Source organism: Miniopterus natalensis, chromosome 14, assembly GCF_054644295.1.
Source record: "Miniopterus natalensis isolate mMinNat1 chromosome 14, mMinNat1.hap1, whole genome shotgun sequence".
Taxonomy (NCBI): Eukaryota; Metazoa; Chordata; class Mammalia; order Chiroptera; family Miniopteridae; genus Miniopterus; species Miniopterus natalensis.
The window spans coordinates 596,288-609,985 of record NC_142094.1 but is presented as its reverse complement, the minus strand read 5'-3'; positions in this window follow the sequence as shown (position 1 = coordinate 609,985).

Below are 13,698 nucleotides of genomic sequence, written 5' to 3'. Positions count from 1 at the left end.
GGTTAGAGATCCGGTTAGGTTTACGATTGGACCTAGGGTTAGGGTTATGTTGAGGGCTAGGGTTAGAGATCCGGTTAGGGTTACGATTGGACCTAGGATTAGGGTTATGTTGAGAGCTAGGGTTAGAGATCCGGTTAGGGTTAGGATTAGACCTAGGGTTAGGGTTATGTTGAGAGCTAGGTTTAGAGATCCGGTTATGCTTACGATTGGACCTAGGGTTAGTGTTATGTTGAGGGCTAGGGTTAGAGATCCGTTTAGGGTTACGATTGGACCTAGGGTTAGGGTTATGTTGAGGGCTAGGGTTAGAGATGCGGTTAGGGTTACGATTGGACCTAGAGTTAGGGTTATGTTGAGGGCTAGGGTTAGAGATCCGGTTAGGGTTACGATTGGACCTAGGGTTAGGGTTATGTTGAGGGCTAGGGTTAGAGTTCCGTTTAGGGTTACGATTGGACCTAGGGTTAGGGTTATGTTGAGGGCTAGGGTTAGAGATCCGGTTAGGTTTACGATTGGACCTAGGGTTAGGGTTATGTTGAGGGCTAGGGTTAGAGATCCGGTTAGGGTTACGATTGGACCTAGGATTAGGTTTATGTTGAGGGCTAGGGTTAGAGATCCGGTTAGGGTTACGATTGGACCTAGGGTTAGGGTTATGTTGAGGGCTAGGGTTAGAGATCCGGTTAGGGTTACGATTGGACCTAGGGTTAGGGTTATGTTGAGGGCTAGGGTTAGAGATCCGGTTAGGGTTACGATTGGACCTAGGGTTAGGGTTATGTTGAGGGCTAGGGTTAGAGATCCGGTTAGGGTTTCGATTGGACCTAGGGTTAGGGTTATGTTGAGGGCTAGGGTTAGAGATCCGGTTATGCTTACGATTGGACCTAGGGTTAGTGTTATGTTGAGGGCTATGGTTAGAGATCCGGTTAGGGTTACGATTGGACCTAGGGTTAGGGTTATGTTGAGCGCTGGGTTAGAGATCCGGTTAGGGTTCCGATTGGACCTAGGGTTAGGGTTATGTTGAGGGCTAGGGTTAGAGATCCGGTTACGGTTACGATTGGACCTAGGGTTAGTGTTAGGTTGAGGGCTCGGGTTAGAGATCCAGTTATGCTTACGATTGGACCTAGGGTTAGGGTTATGTTGAGGGCTAGGGTTAGAGATCCGGTTACGGTTACGATTGGACCTAGGGTTAGTGTTAGGTTGAGGGCTCGGGTTAGAGATCCGGTTATGCTTACGATTGGACCTAGGGTTAGGGTTATGTTGAGGGCTAGGGTTAGAGATCCGGTTACGGTTACGATTGGACCTAGGGTTAGTGTTAGGTTGAGGGCTCGGGTTAGAGATCCGGTTATGCTTACGATTGGACCTAGGGTTAGGGTTATGTTGAGGGCTAGGGTTAGAGATCCGGTTACGGTTACGATTGGACCTAGGGTTAGTGTTAGGTTGAGGGCTCGGGTTAGAGATCCGGTTATGCTTACGATTGGACCTAGGGTTAGGGTTATGTTGAGGGCTAGGGTTAGAGATCCGGTTAAGGTTACGATTGGACCTAGGGTTAGGGTTAGGTTGAGGGCTCGGGTTAGAGATCCGGTTATGCTTACGATTGGACCTAGGGTTAGGGTTATGTTGAGGGCTAGGGTTAGAGATCCGGTTAAGGTTACGATTGGACCTAGGGTTAGGGTTATGTTGAGGGCTAGGTTTGGAGATCCGGTTATGCTTACGATTGGACCTAGGTTTAGGGTTATGTTGAGGGCTAGGGTTAGAGATCCGGTTAGGGTTACGATTGGACCTAGGGTTACGGTTATGTTGAGGCCTAGGGTTAGAGATCCGGTTAGGGTTACGATTGGACCTAGGGATAGGGTTATGTTGAGGGCTAGGGTTAGAGATCCGGTTATGCTTACGATTGGACCTAGGGTTAGGGTTATGTTGAGGGCTAGGGTTAGAGAATCGGTTATGCTTACGATTGGACCTAGGGTAGGGTTATGTTGAGGGCGAGGGTTAGAGATCCGGTTATGCTTACGATTGGACCTAGGGTTAGGGTTATGTTGAGGGCTAGGTTTAGAGATCCGGTTCGGGTTACGATTGGACCTAGGGTTAGGGTTATGTTGAGGGCTAGGGTTAGAGATCAGGTTCGGGTTACGATTGGACCTAGGGAAAGGGTTATGTTGAGGGCTAGGGTTAGAGATCCGGTTAGGGTTACGATTGGACCTAGGTTTAGGGTTATGTTGAGGGCTAGGGTTAGAGATCCGGTTATGCTTACGATTGGACCTAGGGTTAGGGTTATGTTGAGGGCTAGGGTTAGAGATCCGGTTATGGTTACTATTGGACCTAGGGTTAGGGTTATGTTGAGGGCTAGGGTTAAAGATCCGGTTAGGGTTACGATTGGACCTAGGGTTAGGGTTATGTTGAGGGCTAGGGTTAGAGATACGGTTAGGGTTACGATTGGACCTAGGGTTAGGGCTATGTTGAGGGCTAGAGTTAGAGATCCGGTTAGGGTTACGATTGGACCTAGGGTTAGGGTTATGTTGAGGGCTAGAGTTAGAGATCCGGTTATGCTTACGATTGGACCTAGGGTTAGGGTTATGTTGAGGGCTAGGGTTAGCGATCCGGTTAGGGTTACGATTGGACCTAGGGTTAGGGTTATGTTGAGGGCTAGGGTTAGAGATCCGGTTAGGGTTACGATTGGACCTAGGGATAGGGTTATGTTGAGGGCTAGGGTTAGAGATCCGGTTAGGGTTACGATTGGACCTAGGGTTAGGGTTATGTTGAGGGGTAGGGTTAGAGATCCGGTTAGGGTTACGATTAGACCTAGGGTTAGGGTTATGTTGAGAGCTAGGTTTAGAGATCCGGTTATGCTTACGATTGGACCTAGGGTTAGTGTTATGTTGAGGGCTAGGGTTAGAGATCCGGTTAGGGTTACGATTGGACCTAGGGTTAGGGTTATGTTGAGGGCTAGGGTTAGAGATGCGGTTAGGGTTACGATTGGACCTAGGGTTAGGGTTATGTTGAGGGCTAGGGTTAGAGATCCGGTTAGGGTTACGATTGGACCTAGGGTTAGGGATATGTTGAGGGCTAGGGTTAGAGATCCGGTTAGGGTTACGATTGGACCTAGGGTTAGGGTTATGTTGAGGGCTAGGGTTAGAGATCCGGTTAGGGTTACGATTGGACCTAGGGTTAGGGTTATGTTGAGGGCTAGGGTTAGAGTTCCGTTTAGGGTTACGATTGGACCTAGGGTTAGGGTTATGTTGAGGGCTAGGGTTAGAGATCCGGTTAGGGTTAGGATTAGACCTAGGTATAGGGTTATGTTGAGAGCTAGGTTTAGAGATCCGGTTATGCTTACGATTGGACCTAGGGTTAGTGTTATGTTGAGCGCTAGGGTTAGAGATCCGGTTAGGGTTACGATTGGACCTAGGGTTAGGGTTATGTTGAGGGCTAGGGTTAGAGATCCGGTTAGGGTTACGATTGGACCTAGGGTTAGGGTTATGTTGAGGGCTAGGGTTAGAGATCCGGTTAGGGTTACGATTGGACCTAGGGTTAGGGTTATGTTGAGGGCTAGGGTTAGAGATCCGGTTAGGGTTACGATTGGACCTAGGGTTAGGGTTATGTTGAGGGCTAGGGTTAGAGTTCCGTTTAGGGTTACGATTGGGCCTAGGGTTAGGGTTATGTTGAGGGCTAGGGTTAGAGATCCGGTTAGGTTTACGATTGGACCTAGGGTTAGGGTTATGTTGAGGGCTAGGGTTAGAGATCCGGTTAGGGTTACGATTGGACCTAGGATTAGGGTTATGTTGAGGGCTAGGGTTAGAGATGCGGTTAGGGTTACGATTGGACCTAGGGTTAGGGTTATGTTGAGGGCTAGGGTTAGAGATCCGGTTAGGGTTACGATTGGACCTAGGTTTAGGGTTATGTTGAGGGCTAGGGTTAGAGATCCGGTTAGGGTTACGATTGGACCTAGGGTTAGGGTTATGTTGAGGGCTAGGGTTAGAGATCCGGTTAGGGTTACGATTGGACCTAGGGTTAGGGTTATGTTGAGGGCTAGGGTTAGAGATCCGGTTATGCTTACGATTGGACCTAGGGTTAGTGTTATGTTGAGGGCTATGGTTAGAGATCCTGTTAGTGATACGATTGGACCTAGGGTTAGGGTTATGTTGAGGGCTAGGGTTAGAGATCCGGTTAGGGTTCCGATTGGACCTAGGGTTAGGGTTATGTTGAGGGCTAGGGTTAGAGATCCGGTTAGGGTAATGATTGGACCTAGGGTTAGGGTTATGTTGAGGGCTAGGGTTAGAGATCCGGTTAGGGTTACGATTGGACCTAGGTTTAGGGTTATGTTGAGGGCTAGGGTTAGAGATCCGGTTATGCTTACGATTGGACCTAGGGTTAGGGTTATGTTGAGGGCTAGGGTTAGAGATCCGGTTATGCTTACGATTGGACCTAGGGTAGGGTTATGTTGAGGGCTAGGGTTAGAGATCCGGTTATGCTTACAATTGGACCTAGGGTTAGGGTTATGTTGAGGGCTAGGGTTAGAGATCCGGTTAGGGTTACGATTGGACCTAGGATTAGGGTTATGTTGAGGGCTAGGGTTAGAGATCCGGTTAGGGTTACGATTGGACCTAGGGTTAGGGTTATGTTGAGGGCTAGGGTTAGAGATCCGGTTAGGGTTACGATTGGACCTAGGGTTAGGGTTATGTTGAGGGCTAGGGTTAGAGATCCGGTTATGCTTACGATTGGACCTAGGGTTAGGGTTATGTTGAGGGCTAGGGTTAGAGACCGGTTAGGGTTACGATTGGACCTAGGGTTAGGGTTATGTTGAGGGCTAGGGTTAGAGATCCGGTTAGGGTTACGATTGGACCTAGGGTTAGGGTTATGTTGAGGGCTAGGGTTAGAGATCCGGTTAGGGTTACGATTGGACCTAGGGTTAGGGTTCTGTTGAGGGCTAGGGTTAGAGATCCGGTTATGCTTACGATTGGACCTAGGGTTAGGGTTATGTTGAGGGCTAGGGTTAGAGATCCGGTTATGCTTACGATTGGACCTAGGGTAGGGTTATGTTGAGGGCTAGGGTTAGAGATCCGGTTATGCTTACAATTGGACCTAGGGTTAGGGTTATGTTGAGGGCTAGGGTTAGAGATCCGGTTCGGGTTACGATTGCACGTAGGGTTAGGGTTATGTTGAGGGCTAGGTTTAGAGATCCGGTTAGGGTTACGATTGGACCTAGGGTTAGGGTTATGTTGAGGGCTAGGGTTAGAGATCCGGTTAGGGTTACGATTGGACCTAGGGTTAGGGTTATGTTGAGGGCTCGGGTTAGAGATCCGGTTATGCTTACGATTGGACCTAGGGTTAGGGTTATGTTGAGGGCTAGGGTTAGAGATCCGGTTAGGGTTACGATTGGACCTAGGGTTAGGGTTATGTTGAGGGCTAGGGTTAGAGATGTGGTTAAGGATACGATTGGACCTAGGGTTAGGGTTATGTTGAGGGCTCGGGTTAGAGATCCGGTTAGGCTTACGATTGGACCTAGGGTTAGGGTTATGTTGAGGGCTAGGGTTAGAGATCCGGTTAAGGTTACGATTGGACCTAGGGTTAGGCTTATGTTGAGGGCTAGGTTTGGAGATCCGGTTATGCTTACGATTGGACCTAGGGTTAGGGTTATGTTGAGGGCTAGGGTTAGAGATCCGGTTAGGGTTACGATTGGACCTAGGGTTACGGTTATGTTGAGGGCTAGGGTTAGAGATCCGGTTAGGGTTACGATTGGACCTAGGGTTAGGGTTATGTTGAGGGCTAGGGTTAGAGATCCGGTTAGGGTTACGATTGGACCTAGGGTTAGGGTTATGTTGAGGGCTAGGGTTAGAGATGCGGTTAAGGATACGATTGGACCTAGGGTTAGGGTTATGTTGAGGGCTCGGGTTAGAGATCCGGTTAGGCTTACGATTGGACCTAGGGTTAGGGTTATGTTGAGGGCTAGGGTTAGAGATCCGGTTAAGGTTACGATTGGACCTAGGGTTAGGCTTATGTTGAGGGCTAGGTTTGGAGATCCGGTTATGCTTACGATTGGACCTAGGGTTAGGGTTATGTTGAGGGCTAGGGTTAGAGATCCGGTTAGGGTTACGATTGGACCTAGGGTTAGGGTTATGTTGAGGGCTAGGGTTAGAGATCCGGTTAGGTTTACTATTGGACCTAGGGTTAGGGTTATGTTGAGGGCTAGGTTTAGAGATCCGGTTAGGGTTACGATTGGACCTAGGATTAGGGTTATGTTGAGAGCTAGGGTTAGAGATCCGGTTAGGGTTAGGATTAGACCTAGGGTTAGGGTTATGTTGAGAGCTAGGTTTAGAGATCCGGTTATGCTTACGATTGGACCTAGGGTTAGTGTTATGTTGAGGGCTAGGGTTAGAGATCCGGTTAGGGTTACGATTGGACCTAGGGTTAGGGTTATGTTGAGGGCTAGGGTTAGAGATGCGGTTAGGGTTACGATTGGACCTAGGGTTAGGGTTATGTTGAGGGCTAGGGTTAGAGATCCGGTTAGGGTTACGATTGGACCTAGGGTTAGGGTTATGTTGAGGGCTAGGGTTAGAGTTCCGTTTAGGGTTACGATTGGACCTAGGGTTAGGGTTATGTTGAGGGCTAGGGTTAGAGATCAGGTTCGGGTTACGATTGGACCTAGGGAAAGGGTTATGTTGAGGGCTAGGGTTAGAGATCCGGTTAGGGTTACGATTGGACCTAGGTTTAGGGTTATGTTGAGGGCTAGGGTTAGAGATCCGGTTATGCTTACGATTGGACCTAGGGTTAGGGTTATGTTGAGGGCTAGGGTTAGAGATCCGGTTATGGTTACTATTGGACCTAGGGTTAGGGTTATGTTGAGGGCTAGGGTTAAAGATCCGGTTAGGGTTACGATTGGACCTAGGGTTAGGGTTATGTTGAGGGCTAGGGTTAGAGATCCGGTTAGGGTTACGATTGGACCTAGGGTTAGGGCTATGTTGAGGGCTAGAGTTAGAGATCCGGTTAGGGTTACGATTGGACCTAGGGTTAGGGTTATGTTGAGGGCTAGAGTTAGAGATCCGGTTATGCTTACGATTGGACCTAGGGTTAGGGTTATGTTGAGGGCTAGGGTTAGCGATCCGGTTAGGGTTACGATTGGACCTAGGGTTAGGGTTATGTTGAGGGCTAGGGTTAGAGATCCGGTTAGGGTTACGATTGGACCTAGGGATAGGGTTATGTTGAGGGCTAGGGTTAGAGATCCGGTTAGGGTTACGATTGGACCTAGGGTTAGGGTTATGTTGAGGGGTAGGGTTAGAGATCCGGTTAGGGTTACGATTAGACCTAGGGTTAGGGTTATGTTGAGAGCTAGGTTTAGAGATCCGGTTATGCTTACGATTGGACCTAGGGTTAGTGTTATGTTGAGGGCTAGGGTTAGAGATCCGGTTAGGGTTACGATTGGACCTAGGGTTAGGGTTATGTTGAGGGCTAGGGTTAGAGATGCGGTTAGGGTTACGATTGGACCTAGGGTTAGGGTTATGTTGAGGGCTAGGGTTAGAGATCCGGTTAGGGTTACGATTGGACCTAGGGTTAGGGATATGTTGAGGGCTAGGGTTAGAGATCCGGTTAGGGTTACGATTGGACCTAGGGTTAGGGTTATGTTGAGGGCTAGGGTTAGAGATCCGGTTAGGGTTACGATTGGACCTAGGGTTAGGGTTATGTTGAGGGCTAGGGTTAGAGTTCCGTTTAGGGTTACGATTGGACCTAGGGTTAGGGTTATGTTGAGGGCTAGGGTTAGAGATCCGGTTAGGGTTAGGATTAGACCTAGGTATAGGGTTATGTTGAGAGCTAGGTTTAGAGATCCGGTTATGCTTACGATTGGACCTAGGGTTAGTGTTATGTTGAGCGCTAGGGTTAGAGATCCGGTTAGGGTTACGATTGGACCTAGGGTTAGGGTTATGTTGAGGGCTAGGGTTAGAGATCCGGTTAGGGTTACGATTGGACCTAGGGTTAGGGTTATGTTGAGGGCTAGGGTTAGAGATCCGGTTAGGGTTACGATTGGACCTAGGGTTAGGGTTATGTTGAGGGCTAGGGTTAGAGATCCGGTTAGGGTTACGATTGGACCTAGGGTTAGGGTTATGTTGAGGGCTAGGGTTAGAGTTCCGTTTAGGGTTACGATTGGGCCTAGGGTTAGGGTTATGTTGAGGGCTAGGGTTAGAGATCCGGTTAGGTTTACGATTGGACCTAGGGTTAGGGTTATGTTGAGGGCTAGGGTTAGAGATCCGGTTAGGGTTACGATTGGACCTAGGATTAGGGTTATGTTGAGGGCTAGGGTTAGAGATGCGGTTAGGGTTACGATTGGACCTAGGGTTAGGGTTATGTTGAGGGCTAGGGTTAGAGATCCGGTTAGGGTTACGATTGGACCTAGGTTTAGGGTTATGTTGAGGGCTAGGGTTAGAGATCCGGTTAGGGTTACGATTGGACCTAGGGTTAGGGTTATGTTGAGGGCTAGGGTTAGAGATCCGGTTAGGGTTACGATTGGACCTAGGGTTAGGGTTATGTTGAGGGCTAGGGTTAGAGATCCGGTTATGCTTACGATTGGACCTAGGGTTAGTGTTATGTTGAGGGCTATGGTTAGAGATCCTGTTAGTGATACGATTGGACCTAGGGTTAGGGTTATGTTGAGGGCTAGGGTTAGAGATCCGGTTAGTGTTCCGATTGGACCTAGGGTTAGGGTTATGTTGAGGGCTAGGGTTAGAGATCCGGTTAGGGTAATGATTGGACCTAGGGTTAGGGTTATGTTGAGGGCTAGGGTTAGAGATCCGGTTAGGGTTACGATTGGACCTAGGTTTAGGGTTATGTTGAGGGCTAGGGTTAGAGATCCGGTTATGCTTACGATTGGACCTAGGGTTAGGGTTATGTTGAGGGCTAGGGTTAGAGATCCGGTTATGCTTACGATTGGACCTAGGGTAGGGTTATGTTGAGGGCTAGGGTTAGAGATCCGGTTATGCTTACAATTGGACCTAGGGTTAGGGTTATGTTGAGGGCTAGGGTTAGAGATCCGGTTAGGGTTACGATTGGACCTAGGATTAGGGTTATGTTGAGGGCTAGGGTTAGAGATCCGGTTAGGGTTACGATTGGACCTAGGGTTAGGGTTATGTTGAGGGCTAGGGTTAGAGATCCGGTTAGGGTTACGATTGGACCTAGGGTTAGGGTTATGTTGAGGGCTAGGGTTAGAGATCCGGTTATGCTTACGATTGGACCTAGGGTTAGGGTTATGTTGAGGGCTAGGGTTAGAGACCGGTTAGGGTTACGATTGGACCTAGGGTTAGGGTTATGTTGAGGGCTAGGGTTAGAGATCCGGTTAGGGTTACGATTGGACCTAGGGTTAGGGTTATGTTGAGGGCTAGGGTTAGAGATCCGGTTAGGGTTACGATTGGACCTAGGGTTAGGGTTCTGTTGAGGGCTAGGGTTAGAGATCCGGTTATGCTTACGATTGGACCTAGGGTTAGGGTTATGTTGAGGGCTAGGGTTAGAGATCCGGTTATGCTTACGATTGGACCTAGGGTAGGGTTATGTTGAGGGCTAGGGTTAGAGATCCGGTTATGCTTACAATTGGACCTAGGGTTAGGGTTATGTTGAGGGCTAGGGTTAGAGATCCGGTTCGGGTTACGATTGCACGTAGGGTTAGGGTTATGTTGAGGGCTAGGTTTAGAGATCCGGTTAGGGTTACGATTGGACCTAGGGTTAGGGTTATGTTGAGGGCTAGGGTTAGAGATCCGGTTAGGGTTACGATTGGACATAGGGTTAGGGTTATGTTGAGGGCTCGGGTTAGAGATCCGGTTATGCTTACGATTGGACCTAGGGTTAGGGTTATGTTGAGGGCTAGGGTTAGAGATCCGGTTAGGGTTACGATTGGACCTAGGGTTAGGGTTATGTTGAGGGCTAGGGTTAGAGATGTGGTTAAGGATACGATTGGACCTAGGGTTAGGGTTATGTTGAGGGCTCGGGTTAGAGATCCGGTTAGGCTTACGATTGGACCTAGGGTTAGGGTTATGTTGAGGGCTAGGGTTAGAGATCCGGTTAAGGTTACGATTGGACCTAGGGTTAGGCTTATGTTGAGGGCTAGGTTTGGAGATCCGGTTATGCTTACGATTGGACCTAGGGTTAGGGTTATGTTGAGGGCTAGGGTTAGAGATCCGGTTAGGGTTACGATTGGACCTAGGGTTACGGTTATGTTGAGGGCTAGGGTTAGAGATCCGGTTAGGGTTACGATTGGACCTAGGGTTAGGGTTATGTTGAGGGCTAGGGTTAGAGATCCGGTTAGGGTTACGATTGGACCTAGGGTTAGGGTTATGTTGAGGGCTAGGGTTAGAGATGCGGTTAAGGATACGATTGGACCTAGGGTTAGGGTTATGTTGAGGGCTCGGGTTAGAGATCCGGTTAGGCTTACGATTGGACCTAGGGTTAGGGTTATGTTGAGGGCTAGGGTTAGAGATCCGGTTAAGGTTACGATTGGACCTAGGGTTAGGCTTATGTTGAGGGCTAGGTTTGGAGATCCGGTTATGCTTACGATTGGACCTAGGGTTAGGGTTATGTTGAGGGCTAGGGTTAGAGATCCGGTTAGGGTTACGATTGGACCTAGGGTTAGGGTTATGTTGAGGGCTAGGGTTAGAGATCCGGTTAGGTTTACTATTGGACCTAGGGTTAGGGTTATGTTGAGGGCTAGGTTTAGAGATCCGGTTAGGGTTACGATTGGACCTAGGATTAGGGTTATGTTGAGAGCTAGGGTTAGAGATCCGGTTAGGGTTAGGATTAGACCTAGGGTTAGGGTTATGTTGAGAGCTAGGTTTAGAGATCCGGTTATGCTTACGATTGGACCTAGGGTTAGTGTTATGTTGAGGGCTAGGGTTAGAGATCCGGTTAGGGTTACGATTGGACCTAGGGTTAGGGTTATGTTGAGGGCTAGGGTTAGAGATGCGGTTAGGGTTACGATTGGACCTAGGGTTAGGGTTATGTTGAGGGCTAGGGTTAGAGATCCGGTTAGGGTTACGATTGGACCTAGGGTTAGGGTTATGTTGAGGGCTAGGGTTAGAGTTCCGTTTAGGGTTACGATTGGACCTAGGGTTAGGGTTATGTTGAGGGCTAGGGTTAGAGATCCGGTTAGGTTTACGATTGGACCTAGGGTTAGGGTTATGTTGAGGGCTAGGGTTAGAGATCCGGTTAGGGTTACGATTGGACCTAGGATTAGGTTTATGTTGAGGGCTAGGGTTAGAGATCCGGTTAGGGTTACGATTGGACCTAGGGTTAGGGTTATGTTGAGGGCTAGGGTTAGAGATCCGGTTAGGGTTACGATTGGACCTAGGGTTAGGGTTATGTTGAGGGCTAGGGTTAGAGATCCGGTTAGGGTTACGATTGGACCTAGGGTTAGGGTTATGTTGAGGGCTAGGGTTAGAGATCCGGTTAGGGTTACGATTGGACCTAGGGTTAGGATTATGTCGAGGGCTAGGGTTAGAGATCCGGTTAGGGTTACGATTGGACCTAGGGTTAGGGTTATGTTGAGGGCTAGGGTTAGAGATCCGGTTATACTTACGATTGGACCTAGGGTTAGTGTTATGTTGAGGGCTATGGTTAGAGATCCTGTTAGGGTTACGATTGGACCTAGGGTTAGGGTTATGTTGAGGGCTAGGGTTAGAGATCCGGTTAGGGTTCCGATTGGACCTAGGGTTAGGGTTATGTTGAGGGCTAGGGTTAGAGATCCGGTTAGGGTTACGATTGGACCTAGGGTTAGGGTTATGTTGAGGGCTAGGGTTAGAGATCCGGTTAGGGTTACGATTGGACCTAGGGTTAGTGTTAGGTTGAGGGCTCGGGTTAGAGATCCGGTTATGCTTACGATTGGACCTAGGGTTAGGTTTATGTTGAGGGCTAGGGTTAGAGATCCGGTTAAGGTTACGATTGGACCTAGGGTTAGGGTTAGGTTGAGGGCTCGGGTTAGAGATCCGGTTATGCTTACGATTGGACCTAGGGTTAGGGTTATGTTGAGGGCTAGGGTTAGAGATCCGGTTAAGGTTACGATTGGACCTAGGGTTAGGGTTATGTTGAGGGCTAGGTTTGGAGATCCGGTTATGCTTACGATTGGACCTAGGTTTAGGGTTATGTTGAGGGCTAGGGTTAGAGATCCGGTTAGGGTTACGATTGGACCTAGGGTTACGGTTATGTTGAGGCCTAGGGTTAGAGATCCGGTTAGGGTTACGATTGGACCTAGGGATAGGGTTATGTTGAGGGCTAGGGTTAGAGATCCGGTTATGCTTACGATTGGACCTAGGGTTAGGGTTATGTTGAGGGCTAGGGTTAGAGATCCGGTTATGCTTACGATTGGACCTAGGGTAGGGTTATGTTGAGGGCGAGGGTTAGAGATCCGGTTATGCTTACGATTGGACCTAGGGTTAGGGTTATGTTGAGGGCTAGGTTTAGAGATCCGGTTCGGGTTACGATTGGACCTAGGGTTAGGGTTATGTTGAGGGCTAGGGTTAGAGATCAGGTTCGGGTTACGATTGGACCTAGGGAAAGGGTTATGTTGAGGGCTAGGGTTAGAGATCCGGTTAGGGTTACGATTGGACCTAGGTTTAGGGTTATGTTGAGGGCTAGGGTTAGAGATCCGGTTATGCTTACGATTGGACCTAGGGTTAGGGTTATGTTGAGGGCTAGGGTTAGAGATCCGGTTATGGTTACTATTGGACCTAGGGTTAGGGTTATGTTGAGGGCTAGGGTTAAAGATCCGGTTAGGGTTACGATTGGACCTAGGGTTAGGGTTATGTTGAGGGCTAGGGTTAGAGATCCGGTTAGGGTTACGATTGGACCTAGGGTTAGGGTTATGTTGAGGGCTAGGGTTAGAGATACGGTTATGCTTACGATTGGACCTAGGGTTAGGGTTATGTTGAGGGCTAGGGTTAGAGATCCGGTTAGGGTTACGATTCTACCTAGGGTTAGGCTTATGTTGAGGGCTAGGGTTAGAGATCCGGTTAGGGTTACGATTGGACCTAGGGTTAGGGTTATGTTGAGGGCTAGGGTTAGAGATCCGGTTAGGGTTACGATTGGACCTAGGGTTAGGGTTATGTTGAGGGCTAGGGTTAGAGATCCGGTTAAGGTTACGATTGGACCTAGGGTTAGGGTTATGTTGAGGGCTCGGGTTAGAGATCCGGTTATGCTTACGATTGGACCTAGGGTTAGGGTTATGTTGAGGGCTAGGGTTAGAGATCCGGTTAGGGTTACGATTGGACCTAGGGTTAGGGTTATGTTGAGGGCTAAGGTTAGAGATCCGGTTAGGGTTACGATTGGACCTAGGGTTAGGGTTATGTTGAGGGCTAGGGTTAGAGATCCGGTTAGGGTTACGATTGGACCTAGGGTTAGGGTTATGTTGAGGGGTAGGGTTAGAGATCCGGTTAGGGTTACGATTAGACCTAGGGTTAGGGTTATGTTGAGAGCTAGGTTTAGAGATCCGGTTATGCTTACGATTGGACCTAGGGTTAGTGTTATGTTGAGGGCTAGGGTTAGAGATCCGGTTAGGGTTACGATTGGACCTAGGGTTAGGGTTATGTTGAGGGCTAGGGTTAGAGATGCGGTTAGGGTTACGATTGGACCTAGGGTTAGGGTTATGTTCAGGGCTAGGGTTAGAGATCCGGTTAGGGTTACGATTGGACCTAGGGTTAGGGTTATGTTGACGGCTAGGGTTAGAGATCCGGTTAGGGTTACGAT